Below are 26,645 nucleotides of genomic sequence, written 5' to 3' on the forward strand. Positions count from 1 at the left end.
TGACAAAATTATGCCAAATCGTGTCTATTACATCCGATAAAAACACAATTTACTCCAGCCCTATGTTAAGTAAGACTACGGCAAGAGGAAAGAATGACATCTATCTCAACCCTTTCATAGACTACAATATATATGTCCAGATTTAATCAATCTTAATTTTCATCAGTATGCAGAAAGAATGAAAGATATGTACGTTATTGGAACACTAGAAGTACCTATATACATTTAATGTAAAAAAAATAACATGATTTCGCACACGATGAGAACCCCCATTCAGCTAAAGAGCTGTAAAGACTGCAGCGCTGATTTTCAATAAGGAACATATGGACACTAACCGCCGTTTTCAAATAACAATCCTAATTGCTTTTTTGATCTATCGCAAAAATGGACCAATTAGAAGATTATTTTGATTTGCTTACAAAACTTTTTTTGATTGGTCTTTTCTCAAGATCGAATCGAAGATTAAGATTGGGATCGTTCTATATCTCTTAAAGTAGGTAGAACTGAGGATAGCTAGGTACAAATTGGGCGCGGCCGTGCGGGAGGTTCGCAGACCCTACGCCCTCGCTCCCGATCCAGGTTATCAACATCACACCCTCCCCTCCGAGCCACTGCGCACAAACCCACCCTTACAAACGCTGCAGGGATTTTCTAGAACATTATGTGAAGACGCTTCCACTAAGAGTGCGTTGACTCGTAATAATCTCCACATCGAAACGCTCAACGATATTATTTATTATAAAAGCATCTTTGTTGAAAAACTAAACTAATCTAATAATTTTATTGCGTAACAATTTTGCCCCAAAGATATACAGGTGGATATTTGAGAGGGGGCAATGAGGACAACTGCCTTAACCACTGTAGCTACAATAAATAAGACTATCCATAATTTTTGAAGATATTAAGAATTATATGCGCAGAATTGAAAAATATGTATAGTGAGCAAGAAAATTGGTAATTTATGTAAAAAAAATTAGATGCCAATCGATACTGTTGCCTATAATTAAAAATGTCTACAGAACCTTTAGGGTGTTAATAATTTTGAGGTTCCAAACTTCAAAAAACTCTCTCATTACGTTTTGTAAGAAAAGCGGCTCCAATTAGCTTAAAAAAAATTAAACTTTGTTTGTCTTCAGAAATAATGAATAGTCTCTTAAGAACGTTTCCTTGCAACTACAGCGATTAAAGAGGCTACCGTTGCTGCCCCATCTCAAAAACCCACCTGTATAATATGATTATTTAAATCACTTAAACATCGATTTTTTTTTCTGCAATAGAACTGGTTATTTTAAATCATACATTCAGACTTTACCATAAATATGTTTTTCTATTCAAGTTTCTTGCATATATTTTACACATAAAGGTTATTCAGAAAAAAAAATGTATGCAGACGAAAATTTATTCTCAAGGTTTTCGATCTCTATCATTACCGTTGCTTTTAATAATTATTATTTTTGAGGATTAAAGAAATAGTGAGTTAGTTGTTGCATTGAATATTAAATAGTTATGTAGTTTTTATGTCGCTATACACCTATGTGCAGTGGAATTGCCCTATTGCATGACACAAGTTGGGGACCGCGTGACATCGCATCGTTCATAACGAGTTAACGACACACCGGCCAAATAAAACAAAAAGGAAGACACTATAACTCTGTAAAAATGTATCCAAAGGATTTTATATACGGTACATCAATTTCTACTCATCATGGAATCAATAATCATAAATAGACAATTTTTTGCAAACCAAAAAAAACATTAATTATAATCCAAAGTAGTTTCATTAAAGATGCCATATTATTTAAATATGTATCACTTTGTTTATAGATTAATATATTTATATTATAAGATATAATGTTAAAATTAAAATTGCAACATTTTTTGACACAAAATGTAACTAATAAGAACGTGTAAGCCGGCAGCCAGCCATGTATTTAGAAGTTTAATGTTTATACAAAAGTAGTCACTGACACATTCTATTGTTGTACGTGCGTCTTAGGTACTTTTATAGTATTATATTAACTTTATAATATAAGTGTACAAAATATATAATTAGACTCAGTTAAACTTTTTTCCCAGTTATAAAAAATCTACAATGTTTAAATATGCACATTTTGTCACAAGCTGGAATAACATTTGGCAAAGAAATACTTACAGGTTACTAATGTAGTTTTGTTAATATTCGGCACAGTGTTTATACATGTCTTTGAAATTCTTTTTGGAGAATTCTCAGTTTTATCTAAGTTGTCTCTGGCAATTTCCCTTTACTGTTAAATCAAACTAACTATAATTGATAAATAATACAACATAACTTCGAAAAGTCAGGGGTGACTTGGATTTTGAACCTGCGAACACCCATCTCGGCAGACCGCTTCATTCCCAACAAGGCTATCGTGACTTCATGCACTCGATACACGTAATATTATTATTTTATACACTTACCAACTAACTCTACTTTAGTTTTTGTGTCTGAGCGGACGTATTACCATGCTCTATCAGGCAATCTTGCTTTTTTCAACGAAGGGAAACGTTTTTTTAATTACAAAGTACATAAATTAATTAAGTATTTTTTTTTACTTTGCGTAAAGGTACTAACTAACTTTAAAGATTTTTTTTTTAATTATATTACGATTTTTCCGGCTCTATTTTCTTTTGTTTGCATGAATACATTTATTGTATATATTACTAGCCTTTGCCTCCGGCTCCGCCAGCGCGAAAAGAGTTTTCCGAAATTAATATTGTCCTGGGATAAAATGTAGCTTATAGCAGTCCGAAATGGTGTAGTTTCCTATTAGTGAAAAAAAAAAACAAAATCGGTATTTGAGTTTAGTGTTTTCAAACAAACAAAATATTCAGCTATATACATCAGAATAGATTTACTAATAAAAAGAATGTAAAAAAAAGGACAGGTGAGACAGAAAATTTCGAAACAATATTTCGCAAAAACTATTCCGTTGCATATACTTATTTTGAGAAATACTCTTTACCGAAGTTATGTAAATCCAAATCAGCACAACATCTCTCTGAATTATCTGATAATCCTGAGTAATCAGTTTGCTTTTTAAGTATTTCTAATCTACCTATATGTTAATACGCAGACAATGGTGTGGGTTATACGTTTATATATTTGCTTAGTTTAAAGTTAATTAATATAGTTTTTAGCATGTAACCGTTTTTATCCCTAAAATAAATTTTTAAACTTGGTGGACTAAATCTTGAACTATTTGAAACCAATATAATGTATTTTATTATCATTTCAGATTATCTGCTAATCACATATTTATTATTTTTTTCTTAGAATTGCCTCTTGGGTGACATCTTCCTCATAATATTATTTTAAAGTTTTTATACCAATAATACGATAGCCTAGTTAGGTGTAGAACGGACTGCCGAGACGAATGTCCGCAGGTTCAAATCCCAAGGGAACACATCTCTGATTTTTCAAAAAAACTATGTGTATATTCTTTGTGAATTATCGCTTGTTTTAACGGTAAAGGAAAACATCGTCAGGAAACCTGCATACCTGAGAAATTCTCTATAAGATTTTCGAGGGTGTGTGAAGTCTACCAATCCGCACTAGGCCAGCGTGGTGGACTAAGGCTTAATCCCTCTCAGTAGTAGAGGAAGCCCGTGCCCAGCAGTGGGACAATATATAATACAAGACTGATATTATTATATATATTAGTAATGAGCCGGATCATTATGTTTGTTTATTTGTCCGAGGTGCCCGTGTCAGCTACGACACTGGTCTTGATCCATAAGGTACGTAAATATTTTGTACCCATCTCACTTTTCTTGCAAGAGAAAAAAACTTTTAGTTTTTTCACAATACTAACTTCAGATAAAATGAATGAAATATACAATTGATGCAAATCGTAAGCAATAAGGGTTCCTTTTTTAGAACCGAATTCTAAATAAAATACAAAGATCCATCTTTATCAAAACCTAAGCTAATGAAAAATTATTTTCTATGCCAATCGCGCATACTCATACTTATTTACTTATACAGATCCTAACACATACAATATACATATTATAAAACTCCACGGCGTCTGTCTCTCTATCGAAACACGATAAACTCAAAAACTCACGAATAGATTTCGATGAAATTTGGTATAGAGATAGTTTGAGACCCTGAGAAGGTCTCAGACTACTTTATCGCAAGTAAATATATAATATAGCGGGTAATTTGCCCCGGTAAAACTCATTAACGTGGACGAAGCCGCTAGCAAAAGCTAGTATGATACAATAATAGAACGGCGTAATTTTAGCGTTTAGTTCTGAAAACTGACTCACGCGACGACAACACTTTTGCGTGTCGTATCCGACCTCTGCGTGACTCTTTCGAATGCACCTAATGCACATAGCCGGCTACGAAATCCGGGGGTGAAGCAGTTAGCACTCCTACCTATATACTATAGTATAAAATCCTAGTGCGACGTAGTTTGTACAACAATATTGAATTTTTATGAAAGCTCTGTATCATACGATGTTTATTGCTACTATGTTCTGGTTTTGTAACTGCCTGTTTAATATTCTAGTAAAATAAAATAGAAAATGAATAATAATACGCTCGCTCACTATTACAAGGTCCTATATTATATTTTTCGCATAAATTGAACTACATATTATATGACAATTCTAGGTATTTATCAATAATATTTTCTAATAATCTCGAAAGATAAATAAAGGTAGACCATGAATTATAGCTATGCAAATTTTTAATAACATGACAATATTAAAGCTCATTTTTTCCATAACAATAAAAAATTTAAACGGCCGTGTAATAATAAGCCGAAAAATAATGATGAAACAGATTTTAATTTTGACCTCTCAATGTTCATAATTCAAATATGTTACCGCTTTGATTTAACTTGCATAAACTATAGTCAATTTATTCCGATCACATAATTATATTCTATGCGATAAAGTCATTTTCAAAATTCTCAAGGTCTTAACTTTGGTTATTTTAAAACGCTCTTATTTATCAACTCGATTAGACTTATTAAAGGCTGCATAAATGTACACGTGGTCCATTTAAAACAAGGCTGAATCATATTAACTAATAATTATTATAAATATTATTAATTTATACGACTTATCAACAACTAAATATTTTATAAAAATAAATAAATATTTTACATAATCCCACGTTTGCATCTCTGCTTCACCTGAAGGTAATCTGTTATAGAATACCGTGGATATTGAGTGCACTTGTATACATTCACTGTATATAAATATTTAAATAAATTAATTAAGTAATCTAATAGTCATACGACCCCGAAAAGTTTTGTTCCATCACCTATATCTCAGCGAGCTCATATATCCGTCCTATGATATGATAGGACATAAACCTATCGCTAAAACAGCCTCAAATCCCGAAAAACTCAAATGTTTGCCTTAATGAAATTACATAATTTTTATTGTCGGAAACCGAATTCAGAAGCTCACATTTCGCGTCTCAAAGATGCTACCTGTAGCAATCAGGCGACTTTGAGTCATCAAAAGCAATTTAATCCATTCCTACATTAAATAATACATAATTACAAGAAAACCGCACGCTTTTGACATCTTTTTTATCTGTGGGTTGAGCCCCAGTGGGTGGTATTATTGCGATGGAACCGGCAAGTTGTTACGTCAAGCACTAGTATTTTTGTAACTTATTTTATGAACTTCAACTACGAAGCGTATCTTTTTATTGCAGACAAGCTGCTGTTCACGGCTCCGTCCGAGTGAAAGTCTTTTCCCGGAATTAAATTCCCGCTGTGTATTTTTCCGGGATAAAGTATATACACTTTGCTAATGCCTTGTATTCCCTAAGGAGTAGGTTAGCTAGTGAATAATTTTAAAATTTCATTGTAAGCGCACCCATATTTCGTTAAGATATTAGTGCATACACGACTTGGCTTAATTTTGTCCCAAAATTCATCTGAAACCACTCAGTGGTTAATGCGTAACGTGTTAAGAAACGTCAAAATAACTTCATAAACGCCAAAATTAATCGTCGAATATATAAGTAATAACGTCACACTGAAAGAGCTGACTAAAGTAAACGATTATGCGGCCGTTTTACCGCCGGAATTCGTGATGTGATTTAAATATCAATAAAAATATGAAATAATTGTTCACTTGCTTTTTTATTTCTTGACAAATAGAGGTATACGCTAAATTGTTATGACAGTTTTTTTGCAGTCCAATAACGTGACGAGCATGGCGCTCGGCGCATAGTAAGTGATTCCATTGCCCATAAACCATACAGAACTTAAAATTACAAGGTACTGTATCGCACTCTACTGCGCTCGTTACCAAAATACATAAGATGTTACGTATCGCAATGCCCAGTAATTGCGCTGGCTCCAATATCCTTCAAACCGGAACACAACAGTGCATGCGTACTGCTGCTTGGCAATAAACATAAACATTACTAATTATTTGTTCAATAATATCGCTTAAGTATTGTTTCTCGATAGAGCCTTTTGAAGATCATTATTAAAAACATATAAAAATATAAAAAAAGCGACAAAGTTTTGAGTGTAATCATATCTATAACAGTTATACAACTAAATAAGTATTGTGACGTTCTTCGGTTCATTTGTAAGTTAGACTCAGACCTGCCTAAATGTGACGCGAATCATATTATGTTACAAACAGTCGTTCCACTCGTACAATTGCTATCACTGTCCATTATGTGTTAATACTTATTTATTATAGTGTCAGCAATATTTTTCATGTAAGAGGACGGAGCACGCTATGATTGCCGTATTGCATGACCGCTCGCTGTACGCCATTGCTAGCTTACAGCGACACCACTGTCCTTTGTATCGTACATAACGTGTATAATATAGCCTTTAGGTTATAAGAAAAGTTTTAAACATTTAACTATAGAGATACTTAAATTGAATGAATTAGAACATCATTAAAATTTCAGCCATATTCAGATGTAAATCACTGGTCTCTCATATGTGAGAGTCCGCCTGGGTAGGTACCACCCCAATGTCTATTTCTGCCTCCAAGCAGCAATGTGTAGTCACTGTTGTGTTCCGGTTTGAAGGAACACAACAGTGACTACACAGTTGTGTAACTACTGGAGTTGCCAGTGTAACTACTGGACATAATAAGACTTAACATCTCATGTATCAAGATGGCGAGCGCAGTGGAATACGGAACAATACTTTGTATTTCAAGGTGTTTATACTGTTTATGGGCGATCGTATCATCAGGCGAACGGCAAGCTCGTCTCTTCATTCAAAGCAATTAAAAAAGAAAAGAAATGTAAAATAAAAAAAATAAGTTTTAAAAAATCTTACATTTCTAATAATTTAAATGGGATATTTAGTTTTCACTAATGGAACGGTAAAATACTCCAAAGTGCTATATACTACTCTTAACCCCAGAAAAATATGTATCCCAGAAAATCTTTCCAAGAGAGCGGAACCACAGGCAAAGGCTAGATAGAACTTGATATTTTATTTACAATTTGTACCAATAGAATTACATTGAATGTGCTATAGTAATAGCAAACCAAAGCTATTCAAAATTCTCAAAATAAACAACCATCTATCCAATGACAGTAAAAACCGTTCAATAGCCGCTAAATAGCTTTAATTCTTGTTGACAACTCTAGCAGGCATAATTGACGAAAAAAGGCATAAAAACATTTAAAACGTTACACCGTGTCTACACTTTCACTGGGAATTTTTGCGCTCGGTTTTCCTCATGGTGCACAACATTCAATAATAATAGTTAAATCAATATTACAAGGCGTCTCGCCAGACTTGTTGGAACTTAGTAATGATTACAAGCATTCAATTTCACGTTGAATGTTCCCAATCATGAATGAATGTACAATACAAAATAGTTTATTGATTTTTCATTGTAGATGTGGCGGTATATTTTCCCGGGGTTAAATAACCTCACCGAAATAAAATACATACATATACATTACGCCTTCATCTCCAAAGAAGTAGACAGCAGTGCAACCAGGTCGTCTTATTTGTTCCATACCATTTTGTGATGAAGGGCGATCCAATCAACATATTGGGCACAACTTCGGGACTCCGGACTGATACTGAGAAAAACCACTCAATATCACTTTGCCCGATCTGGGATTTGAACCAGAACCTCAAAGCATTGTCATACCGTGCCCCCAATACAACTACGCCACGGAGGCAGGCTAATGTTTGTAACAATACCAGTTCAGTGGTTAGTTTGTAAAAATACCAGTTCAGCAGTAGAATTTACCACATACAGACTAAAGAATCTTCAAGTTTTCCTCCTTTTAGTGTTCTAATATTCGTAAATCATAAACGTTAGCTGAATGAGAGGTTTCACAACCGACTAATACATTAATATTTATTAGCACTGTTTAAAATTGTCTCATAAGAAAAACATATTCATACATATTTGTATCATTTTATTAAATATGAAACCTTTTATTTATTCTCCCTTTATCAAAGTTACTAAGGATTCTACCTTAACAGAAATTACCCAATACTCTGATTATACAATCAGTGTACCACATCGCCTTCCCAGGTATGCACAATGCGCCGTATTTTCACATTTTCTCAGCTGTATATATTATGTAAGTTGATGCAATTTGTTTTGCTACGAATTAATTTAGCTAAGCATCCATGTAGACGTCTGGATGGCGCTAGTGCGCACAACATAACTTTATAGTTCCAAGCTTTGTACAACGCTTCATCAAGTTGTTCACCCTGAATATGAATTAAAAATTTTCAATTTTAAAGGTACTATACAACTAGTAAGTATAGTAAACATTTCTTATTGATAATACTATCTTGTTATACTCGTTACAATTTACGATTAGTGATATTCTTTATGCACAGCCAGTGTCTTTAAAACTTCCATAAATGACATGAGTAAAATTCAGGGCCCTTATTCTGTATGATAGTGTAAACGCGTAACGCGGCCGTGTCATGTTATCTTCGAGAAATGTGTGTGGAATGGTATTCTGTAAGCCAAATTTCTATAGTCCTAAACATGATGCGTTGTGTTACGTGCTTGTTACACACTGTCAAAATAACGTGCGGGATAGAGAATAAGGCCCCAGACTGCCTAACTATACGTACGTCACTCTGGAATGAACGACTTAGTTATGACCCCGGCATTTCTGATATCCATGGGCGACGGTAACCACTTACCATCAGGTGGGATAGCTAGCTAGTCTACTATCGGAGTCAATAAAAAAATTACAAAATAAATTGTATATTCCTAAAAGAGTTAGGAGCTTTTAAGCTGTATTTAATATTGCGTACAATCTCTTTTAATCAACGTTACACTGAATAAAGCATATTTAAATAAATTATAGATGTCCAGTAGTATGTCATGTTTACTGTCTCCATGCAGTTCGACACGTGCGATGTTCAACAATGTAAAATAAATAATAAACAAGTAATCACGACTCACGAAGCCGATGTACGTAGTTTTTTTACAGTACGCCAACACTGTAAACGGTACGTGTGAAGACTTCACTAACAATCCCTCAAGCCTTAACTACTTAACGAGTTTGCCTATGAGCATAACGTGTTGTGTTTTTTATGTTTCCAGATAAGATGAACACCTTGTTCAAGGCAATGCCACTATAAACATAATCTTCCAGACGTGACATTATTTTCTATCTACAGTCACGCATAGTAATATTATCGTACCAGTGTACGACACATTAAAAAATGTAGTTCAATGTCTAAAGTAAAAACTATTTCCTAACTTTACTAGTGTTGTGTCGTTAACACTACATTGAGCGTAAAAACAGTGTAATTTTGAATCATGAATTTATTAACTAAAACTAAAACGTCACGGTCAATGAAAATAATCGCACCGTCCATTATTTATTTACAAAGCCCAGCAACCGACGACGGTAATTAGCGATTTGCATGTAGTCGATGGTCAATTAGTCGTCTCCGCTCCACTTGCCTCCACTGCCCGTCCCCTCTCGCACGGCGGCACAGGGTTCAAACTCCGACACAACCTTTGCCTACCACAGAGTGATATCACTCTACCAGTCCACTCATTGTAACCGGCAGTGTGTTAACTACCTATTTTAAATTTCGTATAACTATGCACTCCGCAACTCCAGTGTACAAATACGACAATAGGAAAACCGCCGGATTTTACGAGCACTTGCGACTTCTAACGACATTCGTCTCCCATTAAGTAGGGAAATAGGAAGGATAATACCCCAAAGCGGTGCAGTTTGTGGATTTAAGTTTTAGGTTTGTACCTACATAATTAATGGCAGATTTGCGAAATGAATTCTGTTTTGCGTTTTTTGAATAAAGAATTACTGCGTCTTAAATTAATTGCCGTTAATAGTAAATGCATAGACATAGTCACCATAGTGCCAAATTATTATCTACCCGTATGATACAAAAACCGAATTTAGAAGCAGTAGGATTTTTTTAGATTACTTGATATATAAAAAACTATTATAGATAATTTAACGTATACTTAATTGAATCTATGACGGTACATTTGGCTACGATTCTTGTCGCGAGAAAACCGTATCAAATTGACCATAGATGTCATTTATTTTTACTATGATGACATACTAAGACTAGGTGAAAGTTAAGGAACCAAAAGAACTTATTTTTATTTTATTACACTCTGCTAGGTACTAAATATTGTATATGTTTTTTTTTTGCAAGGCATCTACAAGAATTAATAAGTACAAGTTGTGATGTGAACAAATATTGAAATAAAACTACTTTTTTTTACATTCCAGAGAACTTAGAGCCTACACCATCATTATAATGGAGGCGTATTAAGGTTTTGGTCCTCTGAAAAGTTAATGCTACAATATTTACTAAAATTTAATTATACAAAAAATTTGAACGCAAAAAAACGGAAGTATGAGTTAAATAGATTTATTTGAATGTCAAACATTTTCGCATACATAGCAAAATCATTAAGTTATCTATGTATTTTTTTATTCTAGAGATAAAAAGAAAAAATAAATAGTTGCAGAAGTGCAACGTTGAAGGCCAGTGCTGCGTTTGAATAATTTAGTTTATGATTATAATTTTATTTTGCAATTATTAGTCACCAAGAAAATGAAACCGGTTGTAGGAGTGGTCCCTAAAGTAGTACTATAATAATAATTTATTGCATATAATTTGGTTTGATGCCTTTTTTTCTGTATTAAAATTTCCTTACATTATACTCTGAAACATTCGATTTCTTATTCCAATTTGTTTTACTCTTGGGCGTTTTTACGCGATAGTTAATACCTTTTTATTTTTCCACTCACTGATCTCAAAAACTACAGATGTAAAATTTCCCTAGGCTTCAAAACTATCAATACATTGCATACCTTTTTCAAAATATATTGCTGTAAATTCAATACTATCTAGAGAACAAATCGAACTATTACTCCAGCTACGTTTTTATTCTTGTGTGCACCAAAGCGGTTTATCGTAGGAAGTTAGGCAACGCTTCGCCGGTGGAAAAAGCCCCGCTTGCTAGTGCTCAGTGACGCCATCTAGACGTCTACATTGGCAGCAGTTGCCATCACCACTCGCTAAATTAATCTCGTGAGATTGAAGCAAAGTATACCTATTATGATGACAAAATTCTTTTCACTTTTAAATACAAAGCGTATATCAAATAGTACGGATATAAGGGAGATTAATTGTTATTATTAAAAATATCATTTTGTAAAGTGCAACTCGGGCTACTGACCTACTATATGAAAAAAATAATTACATAATCTTGATCTTGACTATAAATTGATGATAAACCTTGCCATATTTTTATACTGCCTCGGTGGCATAGTTGTATTGCATGTCCGGTACAATAGCGCTCTGAGGTCCTGGGTTCGAATCCCGGGTCGGGCAAAGTGATATTTGGGTTTTTCTGCTCAGTATCAGCCCGGAGTCTGGAATTTGTGCCCGATATGGCGATAGGCTCGTCCCCTATCACATCATGGGACGGAACATACTTGGCGAAAAGTGGGTGCCCTAGTTGCGCCTCTGCATACCCCTTCGGGGATAAATGCGTGATGTTATGTATGAAAATGAATGAAAATGAAAAAACCTTTATTTAAAAATAAAAAAAGTACAAAGAAAATTACCAGAGGTTCTCAAATTAGGCTGAGCCTGTGTCTTGAGAAACCAATTAATTAAATTGCATTAATTTGTTAAGCGCGAGTTAGAGAGCGTCATATTGTGTGTGTGTGTGTGTGCGGGTGTGTGCGCGCGCGCGCGCGCGTGTGTGTGTGTGTGTGTGTGTGTGTGCGAGTGTGTGTGTGTGTGCGTGAGTGTATGTGAAAAAGTGTAGGGTGAAGAAGATAATTTGAGTGTATGTCATGTGGTAATAGGGTTAATATACCTAAAAATAGAGTTGTCTAATTCTGGATTTCGCAGTGTAGTAGATATTTTACAGTGTTCCGGTGTGAGCTAAAATATTTTCAGTCTCCTCATAATTGAGGTTCAGGAGTACATTCCTTATTTTAGTTTTTGCTTCTTTAAGCGTACACTCCTTAATATCACATATTTTAGCTATGGAATTATATGTTGTATTAATTGTATTAATTGTATGTATGTATGTATGTATATTTTTATAGATGTGTTTGTATACGTTCTCAATGAACATAACGAATAGCTGTATAACAAGGTTATTAAATAGTATTTTCGTGTTATAGCTAAGCTGAACAGTTTTTTGAAAACATAAGACCACGCATCTCGTAAGCTATGACAACTGATAAAGAAACTTTTAGAAACTAATTTACCGTCGAACATTTTTTATATGACTACAATGGCAATCTGAAATGTGATTTAAAGTAATTACATAATGTTTATTATCCAGTAATAAACTTAGTCTAAATATTAGATACAATAATTTCGCCCATCGGCAATTATTTAAATATAAGTGTATTACAGAATTACGTCACTATCCATTACTTTACACGTGTTTACAATAAAATTTTATGTTCATGCCTCTATTCTCTTGAACTATAACTCTAAAAATATATAGGCAATGTATGCGTAGGTACTGACATAACAATAGTGGAAGATTACGAGTACTTGTTATGTATTGTGTCATCATTGTATGCCTTAGTCATTTTATATGTAAATATAAAATAAATCAGACAAACGTCATTATCCTGTCAAAAAATTATTTATGAATAATTATTTTAATATAGGGATTTCCACAGTCCAATGTGCTAAGTATCCATGTAATAAAGTATTATATACAAATGAAATAGTCTATTGAATTGCCTTGATATGTTATTTGTCACTTGCAATAAAATATCGGATAGAAATGGTACATGTATGGTCCATCCCGTAAAGAAGATGCGAAAGTTATTCTAAAGTGCGTTAGTAAGATTAACAAGCTTTCGAAATTCTTTTGGTATATCTTCGTCCTTCCAAAACACTAGTTTACTCGATATGTTTTTTTACCTTTGAAGAAAGAGACGATAAATACCGACATAAGTTCGAAAAGTCGGACGCTTGGACTAAGACAGAAAATCTGATTAATTTAATTCATTGATATTGTTGTACTAACATTGTTATCTATCTTCACATATTGTAAGGAAGTCTCCCGCCGTGTCTGTCTGTACGAACGCGATAAACTAAGAACTACCAAACAAATTTCGATGAAATTTGGTATGGAGGTAGTTTAAAAACCTAAGAAGAACTTTTTATCTCGGATATAAATATACAGCGGGACTTTTATCCCTTTATTTAGAAAGAGTCTTCCACACGGGCGAAAGCCAGTACTTAATTAGTTACTTACTTACAGTTACTTTTCCAAAACTAAAATGTTGGCTTTTTGTTCCAACGCACTAATCTTTAGAACTACTGTTCGATTTCTGAAAATTCTTTCATTGAGAGAAACTATATTATCTTCGAGTGCTATAGTCTAAACATTATTCCAAGAACGGACACACGAAAACGGTGCCGCGAGCAAAAGCTTGTCGTAATAAATGGCATAATTTTTTTAGTTTTATTAACTTCAAACTGCGGATATAACACGGTGTGCGTTTTTATTACTGATAGTCTAAACCAGTTGCAAAACTGCATATTTGCCTGTCTACGATGTGAATCATTTTAGAAAATATCAAAATGGTATAAAAACAAGTTTGATTACTATTAATTTATAACTTCCAGACAGTTTTTTGTACGTGGGTGTAGAATTTATATCGCAACGATTTTTTTATCAGTCGTTCCTGGTTGTCTTAAAACATAATGCAGTAAATCGGCTGCTGCTAGAAACCTGTTTCTATATTATCTGAACTACAAAAAAAGCAAAATATTCTAAACATGCCTTTTGGGGAATAAATGCTAGAGGCGCTTTATGTGCGTCTTTTCTAAAGCATTATTCAGCTGTCTTGGCCGGAATGAGATAATTAGAAATTATTTAATAACTATACGCAGTTTTGATGTCGCGTACGTCCAGTGATGGCACCGAAAGATCATAAAGTTTTACAATATAACTCTAATATATATTTGACTAATCGACAATTAACAAATTACAAATGTTCAATAAATTATACCTAGCCACGCCTACCTAAAGGCGTGAAACAGTTAATTTATAGCTAAACTATTATAAAAAGAATTACGCTACATTCGCAAAAATATGATACGATTTATTCAACCTATATTATGAGATATGTTAACACTTGTATAAACTAGGTTATTTGCGATGCAACCTTAAAAACAAACCTCCGGAACACCTATATTAATTAACAAACAAACTCCACATCTATAAATGGAGGGAAATTATATAACAGTAGTATTACATACAATTTTCTTTAATAACTCTAAATCAAGTCAGCATAATAGTAATCACAAGGATCCATCCATAAATTACGTTACACGAATTTTATGACGTTTTAACTTCTCCCCGCGTCTTTGTGACAAATGGTCACATTTATGGGGCTCTCCTCAATGTGATGTCACATATTTTACAATTTTACACCCATGAATGAATAAATGATGATGAATTTCAAAATAAGAGATTTCTTTTTTAAATAAAATCAACGTCAAATCGCTGCGAGTGAGAATTTGGCAACAAAACAAAATAAACCTTATATAACCAGAGATAGTTTTATTTTTAAGTTTTCATTTACAGTGAATGTTTTGTGTTTCGTTTTAATACTTTAGATTTTAAAATATATTACGAAACTTATGAACCCCCGCCCCCTTTTCTCATAATGTCACGCTTCGTTGACCGTCCCCCTCTCTTAAAGTGTTACGTAATTTATGGATAAACACCAAAGTATAAAATTTATCATCAATGATTATCATCCTATAAGTAAAACATACGAACCGCATTTCTTTTAAATGTGGACAATGATTCATACTAATATATTAAAAATTATCAAATATTGCAATTTATTTAGACTAATGTTTAAGAAAAAAAATAATAATAATAATAATAAAGCGGCGATAGCCTAGTTGGGTGTGGAACGGACTGCCAAGACAAATGTACGTTGGTTCAAATCCCAATCCCATCTCTGACTTTTCTAAAATCATGTGTGTATTCTTTGTGAATTTATCGTTCGCTTTAACGGTGAAGGAAAACATTGGGAGAAAACCTGCACATCTGAGAAGTTCTCTATAGGAATTTCGAAGGTGTTTGAAGTCTACCAATCCGCACTAGGCCAGCATGGTGGACTAAGGCCTAATTCCTCTCAGTAGTAAAGGAGGCCCGTACTCAGCAGTGGGCAAGTATATAATACAGGGGTGACATTATTATACATTATTATTAACAAAAATACGTCAATGTATAATTATTATTATACCACGATAAAGACAATGTCTCACAGCAACATAACTAAAAAGCTCATTAATCCGGGAATTACAGGCAAGAGAATTTCCACTGAAAAATCCGTCGAGTCGTTTTTCGTCCATAATCTCGCGCTGTCCTGCACTTCTGCGCCGACGTTGATTGATGCAGGTGCAGTAAGAAACCTGCCTTCGCTGCCAGGGTATTACTCTCGTCTCAAGCAAACGACCAACTTTAAAACTGTTCATGTGAAAATGTTTCACAGTGCTTTTTGCTATATCAGGATTGTATATATAATGTAGTTTTGGTTCAAGCTATAAAATTATTTAAAGAATCTTCTTAAATATCGAACAGTAAAATAAATACCATGAACTGATTTGCTACCGCCAATTTTGCATTCATAATGTTAAAGATGCTCAAAATTACGTCATCATCGAACTCAAAGCTGATGCCAGAAAAGAAAGCGAGAATGAAACTATTTACCCTTCGCCGACGCTTTTACACATGAATCGAATTATTAATACACGAGACGTGATACTAAAATTTACGCCATCTAAAAAAATCTATACGACAAAAAACACACTTTACCTAAGTCAATAATTCAATTTTTTTGGTAATTATTTTTATGAAATTACGCATAACGACCATACCATTAAAACAAGCGGGGTTAGTAATGCGTTCATTGCTCTATATAACTTAAAGTGAAGGCAAGTAAACGAGCAGTCTGCTTAATGATTAGTTATCACCGCCGCGTAGAAACACCGCTTCTTTATTGGGCCTCCTGTAAAGCCGTTACCTCACGTCGGTTTTCTGTGAGCCAGTCGTACCGCTACAGCTACGTCGCAAAAAAAGCTGCCTTTAGCGCGTCAATATCTTCATTGTACAGATAACCTATATACCTACACATAACATCATACGGTTTCTCAAAACACAAGCTCAGCCTAATTTCAGAACGTCAATTAGTTTTTGTACTTTTCTTGTATTTAAATTAAGAAAGAAAGAAGAAACATAATTACTCCCTATATTTATTAATATTGTAAAAGGTCAAGTATGCGTGTTTGTAACTGGGAACTCTCAAGAATTACCCCATTTGCCTTCCATAGCTGTCTGGTTTAACCTCTCAAAATAATAGGTGTCACGCCGCTTGTGGCTATCTTCAGGTCAAATATTATTTTAACCACCGCAACCAACGATACTAAACTAAGTTATCTCGGTGTTATATGTTGCCTTTATCCCTCAAAATATAGTGATTTGATATTAAGCTCTTCTCTTGAACGGAAAAAATAAGTACTAAATTAATATTGTAAAAATCCAAAACTATAAATGTTTTTTTTTACCAAATACGGAATTTATTTTAGTAAAAAACTGGTATAATGTATAATTTAAAGTATGAATACAAAAAAGTCACAACATGTGAACGCCAAGTTATAATTAAGTTCTGTATTTTGACTACGCTGTGTACATTATAGATCAAACACGTTCCGTTTTACGCTAACGCTTATTCAGTTTATCAACTGAGTAAACCACTTTAAAGCTTCCCTTTACCGATGCATAAAACTGGACGCTCCCGTGAGAAATCGTTTTAATACTCAAAATCCGCTTGCAGTTTCAGCGTTTAATGAATTACGTCGGGTGCAGCCTCCGGCGCAAGACGTGCATCGATCAACGTCGCACGCCCGCCTTCCTCCCTTCAGCACCCACTTAGCCCCCCACCACACCCGCCTCCACCACGGATAGGCACAGGGAGACGTCCCCGCACTGCCCAAATAAAATATTCGCACGAAACCCTCTTCCCGCCTCAAAGATAATTTGACAGCGACGTGCAAAGATACGGACAGACACGTCCGTAATGATGCGCCGCACCTTCACTACCCGTCTCGGTATCAATTAAAACAAACCGATAATTTATAAAGTGAAATCGTAATGATGGTCTATACACTTGGCATTCAATTTAGAAAGTCGGACAGCGGTAAGCGTTCTCAGCGATGGGGTATTACATTTCGATTGGCATGTTAAATGTCGAATATTAATTCATTACTTAATCCTCGAAGTGCGTACTTACGATAAATTTTGTTGTAATAAGTCATTTTTTATCCTCACAAATAGTACTGTATCAATTTTCGTTTCCCAAGTCTAACGTATATACAATGAAAGTACAAAATTAATGATTTTATACTCACCGACGCGTACATAATACACTCGTATAGATACATAGGTGGCGTCTCGCCTAGAGGTTACATGGCTACAGGCTAGAGGTACAGAGCGGCTACGTGACGCCTCTGAATTATAAGAAAATGCATTTACGGTTAAACCACAGCGCGGAGCCAAGACCGTAGTTTCGTGCTCGTCGCCGAAGTAGCATAAACTTTTTGTTTTATTGACCCGTATTGACTTAAGGTGTTGCTTCACTTAACGGGAGTAACTGTTCTGGTTTTAATTAAAATTTGTAGGTATTTATCCGTATAATTTATAGGTCGCAAGTAATAATTATACACGAAATGAACTAATAACAAACATACTTTTATACAAAGAAATAAAACAGAAGATATTCTACTGCTGGACAAAGGCCTTCTCGTCTTATGGTAATGTAAGTTTGACCGCAACCCACTACATCATCTCCAATAAGTTTCAAGAGTCAGAGATTTTTTTATAAACAAGCAGAGTGCCTACGTTTGTGATTGACTTAAGTCATTTATGAAAGCGTCCCGCCTTTTGTCCATCATATTTTCATAACAACATCAACATATTCTATTGTATTTTTATTAAAATATAAAGACTTATAAAACCTAATTAAACGAATTTTAAAGCATGGATTATTACCAAGAAACTGTAGCAAGAAATGTATGCAGCTTACTTGCATCCGAGCTTATCGCATCTATCAACGTCCGAAGGCTTTCACGGAAGGCTTTGTTCGCACGATGTGGGCGCCCCCCTTCTCTCGTCCCCGACCCACACCCCGGACGTAACAAACAACTTCAACTAACTCCTACAGCCCCCCAATTTTCTTTGGCCGATAGCCGCCTAATATGCAACCTACTCACTCTGATTATTTTAGGTTTTAATGGATGATTAAGTTGGTGCGTTTAAGTTATTTTTTGGTTATTAAGTAACTGAATGAGATGTTAGAAATGTGGAGATATATGATTTTTGCAACTATTTGGACCCATATTCTGTGTAATAATATTATACTCAAATATATGTACATGTTTAATCTAATAAAGAAGTGCTGAAAAACTTATTATTTTCATATTCACTTATTTTATGGTTTCCTCTCTTTTCATATTTAAAAATAAATCACTAAGGCTCAAAGTGTCCGAGAAAATCATTAATTACTAACTTGAAATGTATAATGATTTCCTTTTCGCTGAAATAGCTTCACCGAAAGCAACGCATTGTAGCATCCGAGGCATTGCAGGGCGCTGCATCGATCAACGTCGGCCGCCTCCGACCGATACTAATGGGCGCCGAGACCGAGCCCAGCAAATACCTAGCTAGCCTCGTTAATGTTATAACCTGGTACCCACTTTTACTAGAGATTTACACTTTTTACTAATAAATATTATGGTATTTTAATTTTAGGATTTATTTTTATATAACACTTTTACAGTTAGGATATATAAGGTAAGGCGGAGATATACAAAATGTAGATTGTAAAATGCAACATGAACGAATTAAAAACGATAGTTCTATGGAAAAAGTTTTTCAATTGTTTCACTTTTATATTCAGTCAGGCTTTAATTTATTTGATTAATCAGTTTTGTAAGTTGTTTAAGCGGCGATAGGCTAGTTGGTTATGGAACGGACTGCCGAGACGAATGTTCGCAGGTTCAAATCCCAAGGGCACACACCTCTGACTTTTCTAAATTAATTTGTGTATTCTTTGTGTATTATCGCTTGTTTTAACGATGAAGGAAAACATCATGAGGAATCCTGCACACCTGAGAAGTTCTCTAGAGGAATTTCGAAGATGTGTGAAGTCTACCAATCCGCACTAGGCCAACGTGGTGGACTAGGACCTAATCCCTCTCAGTAGAAGAGGAGGCCCATGCCCAAAAGTGGGACAGTACTTATATAATACAGGGCTGATATTATTATTATTAAGTTTTAGCTGACGATGGAATATCGGCCCGAATTTAAATAATTTTTTGATCAAGTAAAATTTTTATAAATATACGACACAAATAAATTATAAATGACTCATTTTTATTCAGGCAAGCTGTGATTTATTTGACGTTTAAATTTTATCTGATAGTTGAAAATCAGCTCTAAAAGTAAGCACATTGTTGCATTTCAACGGAGCCTAGAAATTTAGCCATATACGTATCCAGTACTAAATTATGATTGTATACAGTAAATTAATGTTGTTATTATCTTAATAAACATCGGAAAACAAGAGCAAATGACGCATATTCGTACATTTTTGTTTCTTTCTTCAATGCGTAAAATGCGTCAATAAAATATGAATGGTCAATTCTCTTTATTTTATTTTAACAGGTCTGAGGAGACTATTAGGTGTAAAGTTTTAAAATTATTAAAAAGAATGAATTTACTTTCTGGTGATTCGGAAAAAAACACTGAGCTGAGAAGACGCATAAATAAATATGAATTATTATTATACTATTTAATATTTGTTTTTAATAAATAATATTCTGTTATGAAGGTACATGTAAATTTAGAAACAAGGAACAGTAAATCTAAGATTTCTTAATTTGTACTTATTTATTTACTAAGCCCTTTCTCCAAGTCAAGAATTAATATCAGCTATTAACATGAATATTATACTATGATATATCTCTTGTTCCAGTGTGCCTCTTGGCAGTCTTTGTCCATCCTACATTGTTGTAAGATGAGAAGATGTACTAAAGATGATAGCTGCACCAAACAGGAGAAGGGTTACGCAAGATATAAATAAGTACAATGTGAGTACAAAAACTTATACTTCTTTTTGTTTTATTTCTCTGATATTCTATGCAACTTGTCCTCTTCGGAGCTCTAATATAAAACCTTAAGCGTAAAGTGATCTTGAATGACGAGTCAAACACTTCTTTATTTTTAATTTACGAATTGTAAAAGTGCTACCGTCATTTCAGTCGCCTCAAATAACGTTCCTAAAATTATAATAAAAATATAACAAAAGGTCAATTGAGATTATTTAACAATAGATCTTAATAATAACATATTAAAAACTATTATTATTGTATCTATTTGTATGGTTTGATTTTTTATGTCAACACCAATGTACAGTCAGCCACAAAAGTAGCTAAACTAATTCGACATTTCTAATCGCTTTTAAACTTTTGTCTCCTTAGCAGAAATAGTTTTATCTTCACTAAAATAAACTTCAAAGGGTACACTTTATATTAGATAAAGTTTTGAATTCGTTCAGTTACTTTTGTGGCTGTACTTCTAAAGCTTAGATAATATAATATGATGTAAAATTTTGGGATATGGTGGTTTATTAGGTGGGAATATGATAAGTACTTACGCAAATATTGTTCACGCAGTGATGACCAAGAGTCGGAAGTGAAGAGAAAAGTGGGGGCAACAACGCCCAAGGGGAGGAAAACTAAAGACAAAATGTGTAGTTTAATGACTATCGCGGCAATGGTGGGTACTGTGTTTTTTTTTTTCAAATATCTATGTCCAGCTGTCAATATATATTGTGTACCATGACCGAACAGATTATGATAATGATGATAATGATGATGATGATATATGAAAATCTGCTCTGATAATAATATAATAAACATTTCGGTAGGTACAAAGTGCCTCACATACGAGAGTCGGTCAAAATAAAAAAATAAAATCCATCCCTCCCTTAAAACTCTTAAATGAAGATCCTAACACCGAACCATAATATCATCGCTAATAGAATAAATTTAGCGTAACGGTATTATTAAACAAAGATTAACATAAACCAAATCTTCAAAGCATTAATAAGATGTACTTATGTTGTGTTTTCTATTCGCTTTTTATCTCAATAAAATGTTATAAGAAAAACACTCAGAAGACTCTCATTAAGAAAAACATACAAAGGAAAAAATATAGCATAGTTGTAACTTATATATAAATTATAGAATCTAAGACGAAGAAAGGAGCCGTCTATGCGATAACTATATAAGGCCGTACAGAATTAGAGCATCATCCGACAATTTCCTGTGCGCTTATGTGCACCTAGTAAACGGATACGTTCGGCATAGTGATTATTGTAGCAATAAAGCAATGCGCTTGAGGCAAGACGATGCGGATGCGAGTCTCAGGTGGCGCGTCAAGCGTCGTACGGCGCGGCGTGCGGCGCGGCGTGCAGCGTGCGGCACGCGGCGCGCCCGCATCGATCAGCAACGCGATACGATCACCACCCACCACCCGCCACCCACGTGAATTTCTCATTACTTTAGACAAACAAATTTGGCGAATTACACATTCTTACACGTATTGTATTGTATTGAAGCGACAGTTGTAACATACCGATATCTGAATAGTAAGTATTGTAGTATATTATAGGTATATATTTGTGTTAACATCAACGTCATTTACGAGTTAGCGGTGACAATTGCATTACCATCTATAATGACGACTACAATACCTTAGATTATTAAAAACTTTATGGCACTAACTATAAAAGCGTTAGCACATTAGCCACGGGACGTTAAGGCGACAATACAGTCAAAAGTTAATTATCAAAGAGATTGATACGACGCCATAATTCTGTTGAAAAATGTATGACTACTTGAAAATGTCATTTCCAATGATAAATTAGTAGAGAAAGACGTATATATATTGCGGACTATTCGCCAAAGGGATCGTTGGTACTATCAGAACGTTTTATCCTTGTACGTCGAGCGGGCGTTTAATATCCGAACCGTTGCGGCCATCCTTTGCGTCTTTTTGCCGCGTGCCGAGCGAAAAATAATTGATCGATTCAACCATTCCGCAGCGGGGCTTAATGGCATGACGTAAACAGGATCGCGGCTTAACAAGAAATAAATGTCAAGTATTCGAAAACTGCATTCAAATGTATGGAAATTATAAAATTTATTACAATCTGGGTTTCAAAATAAGAAAAACATAACTAAAAGCATATGTATTTTTTTATTAATATTGTCCAGTTGTGAAAGTTTTAGCCTTGATTAGTATGTCGGCATTTTCAAATCGAGATGCTAATAATGTGTTGCATTTTCAGTGTCTATCTATATATTACAAATATAGGTCTTTTTCATTACCGTACCTTATATGCTGATGTTTTTTGTCTATTGATTTTCAAACTAGATTTTCGAATATTTAACAAAAAGGATCACTTAATGTTGAACAAGACCGACGCTCAAGCACTCGTATGTACACAACACGGTAAGTTAAAAGTTTCACTAGTGCCTCGATATAAGATTCTGGTCGACATAAGCAGAGAACTCGCGGCCTTTTGAGAGATACGCGGCCATTGTCGGCCTATTGTGAGCGAAACAATAGCCATTTCAACACCTTACAATAGCTCGAGTTAGCTTTGTGAAAAATTAACGCGAGCGACCTGCGTGCGATGAGCTTCCGTGATCATTTTCATTGGATGTAATAAATCATTTTACTATAAATGATTCAATGCTTACTTAATTAATTTGTTAGGTTTCATTTAAGCTATGTGTTTAGATAGATTTAGGAAGATTATTTTTATCGATGTATTTCAAAGTAAAGAAGTGGACATTTTTGAATTTATTTTCCAAGTAAGAGAGTAAATTTCTAAAATGACATAATTATCGCGCAAATTCAGGAATATCGATACGATAGCAATCCAGTGAGGTCTCAGTACAGCCCAATTAGTCGGAGCAGACTTCCGCACGCTTTTGCCCCAGTACTAATAGGCAAGATCTGAGAATGAGGACATTTACATTCTACGTTATTTAGGTACATTTCTAAGGCTAAAATATGTGATAGCCTTAAAGATTATCAAAGTGTTTTGTTCTTATTTTATTATAGCTTCGATTGGTTATTTAATGTTAAATATTTTCTAATCACATTTTAAAAAATTTGGCATGCAAATATGCCAAAGTTAACAATAAAAATATGTTCCATTAAAATATTCCTCCACAAATTATAGCAAAAAAAAATTCTTTACCGTAACGTAACTCAAATAAAATAAAAATAAAATTATACATAAAATAAGAAAACACATTTTGGTCACAGCCAGTCGTAGAATGTAAAGAGTCTCGGAGAGTAGTAAGGGATTATAGGCCCGGCTCAGCACACAATTACGCAGGTCAAGCGTGCACTCGCCCGCTCTGCCACTATTCACAAAGCTGACGCTAGACAACTCTATACATACAGCGCGGTATGGAGGTCAAAAACTGCATAAAATGATGTGATACATCCGGATCATTAAAGATGGCGACGCGGAATATTATAATAAGGATGCTTGAAAATTATAATGTCTGGTTTCTAGCTCTTGTTTGGATGGACCGTTATTTTTTTAATAGTATTTATTATGTTTATTAGTTACAATGTTTTTATATATGTATTTTGAATGTGATAATATGAGCAATACGTATTGATGCATCATGAACACTCACATGTATGTTACGTACATTATATTGCTGTTCTTGCATGAGGACTTACCAAACTATTTTGTTTGACTATAATAGCTTTACTTGCACGCTAATGTGCAGAATACTATGAGCACAGCGAAGATCACGTTATTTACCAATATATGGTAAGCATTCGAGGAAATATAAAGAAACTGATAAACAAACAGAAAAAATAAAAACCCTCACATGTACTTGACGTATTCGTTAACTAATTTCTTTATATTCGCTCGCACACAAACGTGACCAGGTATGTTTGCGTAAATACTCGCTTAATCACGAATGCTTGTTATTTCAATAGAAATGTATTGCCACGACCGTTAGGAACAATGACGAGCCGCAGAAAACCTCGCGAAATCTTAACGTGGGAAACCAAGTCAGAGCGCAGTTTGCTCGCCGTTAGCGTCATAAACACCGATCCATTTCACTTAACTGACTCACAGCAACTCGGTGTACAGTAACGCAAGTTTTAATTACTAACTTGATTGCCCTCGACTTCTACGCTATGCATATAAAATGATAAATAGGAAAACAAATGTTTTGGTAGACTAATATCGACAGTCTAATTTAAAAAAATATAATACTTTCATAGCTTACTAAGCTTCGTGAAATAATAAAATTTGTTTTTATAAGTTTTTTCCAAGTTATCGAAATAGATTTTAATTCTAAACAGCTAAGTAATATTAAGTAACTCGCTGCTTGGAAAATCGAATCCAAGCTTCGATTTAGGTTCTAGATGCCTTAAAAATCTTTCAGGTCCCGCGTAATCTGGCTTGGCGACTACATACTAAATTGTTTAAAAGTAATTATCGCCACTCACAGCTTTAGATACGTTCACAACCCTTACCCATATATAAAAATTTCAAATCCATGTATTAAATAATCATTATTTTATCATTTCCTTATGTCCAATCATTTCTTCACGTAATATATTATCAAAAATATTTACTCCTAGGGTCACCAATATTTATTTAAAGCTTACTATGTACAAAGTCACTATGACAAGTCTACGCATTTAGCCGGCATTCTTGAAAGATGCAAAGCGCGATCACGACTGGGACCCACGTAGGTAATAGCGCGTGAGACGCTCTGAGCTTAATCTTTATAGCTCCAAGCTATAGAAAAATCTAGAACTATTGACTTACAATACTAATAATTCGTAAAAACATAAAATCAGTCTTATTCATAGTTATCTTCTAACTGTATCACCCCGAACAATGTCAACCATTTTTCTTTATTTTTGTGCTGGACGTGCCGTATTTACGATGTCACTATTTAAAATTGAAGCTATGTAATCTAAAACACAATTGGGTTCTGTTTATTCTTCTGGCGTTTTGTTTTATTTTAATACAACACGTTTATTAGTGAATACCTAAGTTATTGTAAGAAAATGCTCACAGTAATACAATTGCAGACTTAATTAACGGCATTAAATACTTAAATTCTCTATTCTCTTCTCATCATCATCATCATTATCATCAGCCCGTTTCAGTTGCGACTCAGGCCTCTCTTATGGTATGTCTCAGAGCCTGGCCTGCTGTTTTATGCAACCAATGTTTTCTTTTCATTTTTTTCTACTTTTATTCCAAAAACATTATTAAGCTAAAAGTTTAATCTGTACCTTGCAACATTAACTATACAAATATACCTTCATTAATACCTTCGATCTTTTTATATGTTATGCTATGGTATTTATCTCTGTTTCGCACACTACAAGCATTTAAGATCAACAATTGTAGTCATAACTTACTTTTTATTTTTCGTTCATGTTATATGGCAGAGGATTTTCATGGTACTTCCGGAGCATTTGAATTCGTATCAAACATGGTTATACGACGATAGTGTTTATGCACAGACGTACGCAATCACCTTCGCATTATTTTGGAACCGCAAGCCGAAATATTCCAAGCTTGAACCACAGTCCACACGCAATATCAGAAGACCTAGAAGTGGTTATGCTCTCGATTTTCATACATACATTGTAACATCGGAGATATCACGGTGTATGGAACTCTACCCTTAACTAACTGCAAACAATTACTTTAACAACATCCGCGCACTGCGTTGTCGATGTCGATTGTATATAATATGAAACAACGCGTATTCCAACTATGGTGTGTTATAAATATTACCTTAAGGTTCATTAAAAAGTTTTTTTTTATTTATATATAAATCAATGTCATCAACAATAATACTAATTACATGCATGTTATCTCAAATCTCGATTAGAAGCTAAAGCAAATCTTTAAGAAAGTTAAAGCTCTAAAAGCGCTAAACTTATTTTAATCGAGCTTTTACTTTTCACAATTTTTTAATGTATTTTAGATCGAG

At 34.2% G+C, this 26,645-nt stretch overlaps 1 long non-coding RNA gene across 1 annotated transcript in view; it reads left to right on the forward strand.

Annotated features, from left to right (window-relative positions):
• LOC115444083 overlaps positions 1-21,653 on the forward strand; it is a 78,278-nt gene extending 56,625 nt beyond the window's left edge. The window contains exons 2-3 of the long non-coding RNA XR_003938706.2: positions 20,552-20,666; positions 21,252-21,653. This is a non-coding gene — a long non-coding RNA (uncharacterized LOC115444083). The remainder of the gene's footprint in view (positions 1-20,551; positions 20,667-21,251) is intronic.
• Positions 21,654-26,645: the final 4,992 nt, after the last annotated feature.

This window comes from Manduca sexta, chromosome 20, assembly GCF_014839805.1.
Source record: "Manduca sexta isolate Smith_Timp_Sample1 chromosome 20, JHU_Msex_v1.0, whole genome shotgun sequence".
In the NCBI taxonomy this organism is placed as follows: Eukaryota; Metazoa; Arthropoda; class Insecta; order Lepidoptera; family Sphingidae; genus Manduca; species Manduca sexta.